The sequence below is a fragment of the Nicotiana tabacum genome, chromosome 7, assembly GCF_000715075.1.
Source record: "Nicotiana tabacum cultivar K326 chromosome 7, ASM71507v2, whole genome shotgun sequence".
Classification (NCBI taxonomy): domain Eukaryota; kingdom Viridiplantae; phylum Streptophyta; class Magnoliopsida; order Solanales; family Solanaceae; genus Nicotiana; species Nicotiana tabacum.
In genome coordinates this window covers 70,849,762-70,855,892 of record NC_134086.1, presented here as the reverse complement: position 1 = coordinate 70,855,892, position 6,131 = coordinate 70,849,762, and positions in this window count along the sequence as shown.

Sequence of the window (6,131 nt, the reverse complement as noted above, 5' to 3'; positions counted from 1 at the left end):
AGATTTAAACTCTCATTTAGGGACTAAGTGTCTCAAAACACTACGAAACTCAAGATGAACCATCCCGACAAATCACAACAACAGAAATAGACATGGGGAAAGTAGTTAATAGGGGATCAAGGCGTTAATTCTCAAAACGACTGGCTGGGTCGTTACATCCTCTCCCTCTTAAAACATTCGTTCGTCCAAGAACGAGCATAGAGACATACCTGAAGTGGTGAAAAGATAAGGGTAATGGATGCACATATCCTACTCGGTCTCCCAAGTTGTCTCCTCGACCGGCTGACCTCACCCCGCCACTGAACCCTTACTGATGCAATACTCTTTGACCTCAGCTTTCAAACCTGCCTGTCCAATATAGCCACTGGCTCCTCAACATAAGATAGATCCTTGTCCATCTGGACGGTACTGAAATCCAACTCGTGCGACGTATCACCATGATACCTCCGGAGTATCGAAACATGAAATACTAGATGAACTCCTACCAAGCTGGGAGGTAAGGCAAGATCATAAGAAACCTTACCAACGCATCGCAATGCAAACCTTGGGCTCAATTTTCCTTTCTTCCCAAATCTCATAACGCCCTTCATAGGCGAAACCCAAAGCAAGACCCGCTCTCCAACCATATGTGAAACATCGCGAACCTTCCAGTCCGCGTAACTCTTCTGTCTGGACTAGGCTGTGTGAAGTCTATCCCGGATCACCTTAAACTTCTCCAAAGCATCCTGAACCAAGTCCGTGCCAAATAATCTAGCTTCGCCCACTTGAACCAACCCACCGGGGATCTACACTGTCTACCATACAAGGCCTCATACGGTGCCATGTGAATGCTGGACTATTGATAACTGTTGTTGTAGGCAAACTCCGCAAGTGGCAAGAACTGATCCCAAGAACCTCCAAACTCCATCACACATGCACAGAGCATATCCTCAAGAATCTGAATAGTGCGCTCAGACTGTCCATCCGTCTGAGGGTGAAATGTTGTACTCAACTCCACCCGAGTACCCAACTCATGTCGTACGACCCTCCAGAGTCGTGATGTGAATTGAGTACCTTTATCTAAAATGATGGAAACTGGAATACCATGCAGACGAACAATCTCTCAGATATAAATCTCTGCTAACCGCTCTGAAGAATAGGTAGTTATTACAACCCATATCCACATGTGTTAGTTCATGCCATATATTAGTTAACATAAATCCAAGAAGGAATTATCTTTGAGATGATAAGAAGTCAATCCTATTGGTCTTAAGTGATACAAGAGTGTATAAGGGTGATTAACCAGTATTAGAAGTTAAACGAATCAAGGATGTTGTAACTCATATTTTCAGGTAATCTAGCAGTGCTTAATACACTCAAGAGGTCATTTATTAAGGTATTTTAATCATATAATATCCGTATCATAAGTCTTGAAGTCAAACGAGTTATGAAACAAAAGTCGACAAAAGTTGTCGCAACTTAGGTTCATAATTTTACTTAAACATTAGGTCAAATGTTTCTAATCTTTTCTCATAATTTACAAGGAATTACGGGGTGATATACCAACCAAATTAAAGATATATGAGTCTAGTTTCCAACGCATTAAACCGCTCATCGATACGATCTCGGAGTAGAGAGATATTCACGTTTTTGCGAGACTGCGCCAAGCACCTCTCTATGGGGCCCACTAAGGCAGTTTAAGATATTTGGACCTATATAGGATGCCTCCAACCCGTTTTAAGTCATTTCTTCTCACTATTTTCAGACCTTAGAACCCTAGGAACATCCTCTCAAGGTTCTCTCAAGATTCAAGACCCAAAAAAAGGGCAAATAACACAAATCAAGTGTCGGGAATTCCGTGGCGCTAGTAAGTCTCTTGTTCTTCTTGTTGTTGCTCATTTTTGTGTCATTCCAGCTCGTGTGGGAGGTTGGTTTAAAGGGTATATTATCTGTAAATACTCCTTCATGTTCTTAATATCAATCCTAGGTGATTTCAAGCCTTCTAAAGTGATTCTAGTGCCGAAAAACACTAATTGATCGCTAGTTTCGCTTTTTTGTTGTTGTGGCAGCATTGGAGGGATATTTCATGGAAATTTAAGGTCAAATTGGAGTTGTTCTTTCTGTATAAAGGTAATTAATCTCTTACTCTATATGTATTTAAGATTATCCAAGTTGCGTCTAAGCCATTGAAGCTAGAACTTGTGAGATATATATCGAAAGGCTTGGTAGTAATGTTATTGTTTGGTGGACTGTTTTGCGTTGTTGTTGGGCTGCGTATTTTACTACTATATTGTGGAGTTTTGGGGGAGGAAGGGTGTGGAGAAACACCATATATATGTAGGGTTATGGGTTGATAGTTATTCGTAACATTTCCAGGTTGTTTGACACGACTACGGTGGTCGTCGTATGTATGGAGTGATTAGGCTGTGTGTGGACTATTTTGGGAGGCTCAATATGTTTATTATTGATGTTGTTTGGGCTGTTTGGTGACTGTTTTAAATGGTGTGAGTTCATATATATAGGGGAGGTGCTGTCCGTTTCATCGTAAAATAAGTTATGGTCGATACATAATAGTTATGACGCTTAAATGATAACGATAGTATCATTTCTCTTATTGTAGACTAAGGAGTTTTGACAATTGTATAGCTTGAGATTGGGGCAGTATATACAAGGTATGTGAGGCTATCCCTTTCCTTCTTTTGCACGACTCCGATTGTACATAATGTAATGAACGAGCTTCCAAGATACTCTACTCTTAGAAGCTAGCAGTACTTACATTGTTTTCCCTCTTATGGAACGATTGATGTTAATGTTGCTTCTCTTATTCTTATGTTATCAATATTGTTGGTACTTCCTGATTCTTATAAGGTTCATAGTGAAGAGTTAGTCCTAATAACGTGTACAGAGGATACCGACCTTACGTCACTCCGAAAGGTTTAGAATGTGATTCCATGAGTCGAGCATGCATTATATATATATATATATCTATTTTACTCTACTGAGCCACGCTATAGTTGGCCGGGTACGGCACCTATTGTGCAACGACTGATCAGTTGGGTTTTACCGAGCTCCACGTGGCCGGGTACGATTTTTACCGAGCCTATTATGGCCGGGTACAATATGATGATGATGATGCCCACAGAGGCGAATGCTTTAAAGGTTTATGTATTTATACATATGTATCATGCATTTCATGTAAGTAGCCCTCAGAGGTATTAAGATGTTACAGGTTGTATATTCTCTATCCTTGCTTACATTACTGATCGTATTTATGGTTGCTTACCTTACATACTCAGTACTTTATTCGTACTGACGTCCTTTTATTTGTGGACGCTGCATGTCGTGCTGCAGGTCCTGATAGACAGGCAGGTGCAGCTCCCCCACCACAGTAGACTGTCCAGTTCAGCGGTGATTGGCGAGATCCCTTCTCCGGACTTGCCTTGGTCTTGGTATGCAATTTTTGTTATAGACATTATGGGTATGTCGGGGCCCTGTTCTGGCTATGTTGCAGCACTTATGTTCTTTTAGAGGCTCATAGACAGGTGTCAGCTCATGTATAGTTTGGTATGCCTTGTCGGCTAGTTTTTGTTGTATAGTCTTTCATAGTAGCGTGGTAGCTCATACCTTATATGTAGTTTCTTGATTGTCTGGTCATCCCCTGCTATGTATGTTCATGCCGTCATATTTTATTGCTGGTTGTCCATGATCTAAGTCTACCATTTATATTGATCTCGTCAGCCCTAAAAGATAATAATAAAGGTTAGATGAAATGTACGTTGGTGCTCAGTAAGTGTGGTCGGGTACTAGTCATGGCCCTTCAGTTTGGGTCGTGACAAACTTGGTATCAGAGCAAGTCTGTCCAAGGGGTTGTCTATGAGCCGTGTCTAGTAGAGTCTTGATTATGGATTTGTAGCGTGCCATATTTATAATTAGGAGGCTACATGACATCTAGGGTTGTTACCTTCTTCCTGAATCTAGATCATGCGTAGAGTTGAGTCGTAAGTGTTCGTCTCTAATATTCACCTTATTTTTTTCAGTGATGCCTTCGACTAGGAAGCAAACGATTAGTAGACGGCTTGATACAGCAGCGGGAGAGGGTACCAGTCAGGTGCCCCAAGTCAGAGCAGGACAAAGTGAGGCTCAGAGTGAGATGCCCTCTCATACCTCATCTACTCCATCTCCTCCAAAGGATATTAGAAGGTACCCAGCGCCTCCAGTTCCTCCGTCTGGCACGCCAGACCAGGATATGCGGAGTGCTTTGCAGTTATTGACTAGCTTGGTAGCTGCTCAGGCTCAGAGGCAGAATACAGGTGTTGCTGAGAAACCAGTTAGTACAAGAGTTCGTTATTTTATTAATTTAGACCCTCCAGTGTTTACCAGATCAGACCCCAAGGAGGACCCACAGATTTTTATTGACCAGGTTCATCGTACACTTCGGGTTATGCATGTTAGTGATACAGAGGCAGTAGAGTTGGCTTCTTATCGGCTATGGTATTTAGCGGTTCTCTGGTATGATAGTTGGGAGAGATCCAGGGGTCCGAACCCTCCTCCAGCTGTGTGGAAGGAATTTTCTGAGGCCTTTCTTCGTCACTACTTGCCAGTTGAGATACGACGAGCTAGAGCTGATAAGTTCTTGAACCTTAGACAAGGTAATATGAGTGTACGAGAGTACAATATGTAGTTTGATTCTTTGGCAATGTATGCTCCCCATATAGTGGCCGAGATGAGTGATAGGGTGCATATGTTCGTAAATGGGTTGGGACCACATCTGATAAATGAGTGTACGACAGCCTCCTTGGTAGAGGGCATGGATATTTCCCGTATTCAAGCTTATGCCCAGACCCTAGAGGATCGTAAGCGCCAACAGAGGGCAGTTAGGGAGCAGGATAGAGGCCAGCATAAGAGGGCGAGATTTGCAGGGTATTCTGATGACTTCAGAGGCCGCATCAGGCCACAGTTTTCGAGGAGTTCGGCGCCACCTGTAGCTAGTGCTCCTCCACAGTTTCAGAGGCCTCGATATGATTGATCCTATTCTGGTCCAGGTCAGAGTTCGCGGGCATCTGGCTCGCAACATTACAGGGATACTAGTCAGATGAGACCCCCAACACCACATTGTGATCAGTGCGGCAAGGCCCACTTTGGACTGTGTCGTCGAGGTTCTGATGCATGCTATTCGTGTGGGCAGCCTGGCCATATGATGCAGGATTGTCCTAATAGAGGAGGTGATGGTATGGCTCAGCTGACTGGATCTGTGTTTGGTTCTTCCTCATCAGTTCGACCTCCAGCACGGGGTTTTCAGCAGTCAACAGGTCGTGGTAGGGGTAGAGGTGCAGTGCCGAGTTTGAGTGGTGCTCAAAATCAAACCTATGCTCTAGTAGGTCGACATGATCTCGAGTCGTCTCCAGATGTTGTTACAGGTATTATATCTGTGTTTTCTTATGATGTATATGCGCTAATTGATCCGGGATCTACATTATCATATGTTACACCCTTTGTGGCTAATAAGTTTGGCATTGAACCTGAATTGATAATTAAACCCCTCGTGGTATCTACTCCGATAGGAGATTCTGTGATTGCTAGAAGGGTATATAGAGGTTGCACTGTGATGATTTGTAGTCGTCAAACCTCGGCAAATTTATTTGAGTTAGAAATGGTTGATTTTGATGTAATAATGGGAATGGACTGGTTGGTCATGCTATGCAAATGTTGACTATCGTACGAAGATGGTTAGGTTCCAATTTCTGGGTGAACCCGTCATTGAATGGAAAGGGAACATTGCTACACCGAAAGGTAGGTTTATTTCCTATCTTAAGGCAAGGAAAATGATCTCAAAAGGTTACATTTATCATCTCGTTCGTGTTAGGCATGCGGAGGCGAAACCGCCTACTTTACAATCAATCCCTGTGGTCAACGAATTCCCAGATGTTTTCCCAGACGAACTCCCAGGCCTTCCTCCTGAAAGGGAGATTGAGTTTAGCATTGATGTGTTGCCTGACACTCAACCGATCTCTATTCCTCCATACAGAATGGCCCCGGCAGAGTTGCGAGAGTTGAAGGTGCAGTTGAAGGACTTGCTAGATAAGGGATTTATTAGGCCTAGCACTTCACCTTGGGGTGCACCAATCCTATTCGTGCGAAAGAAAGACGGGTCG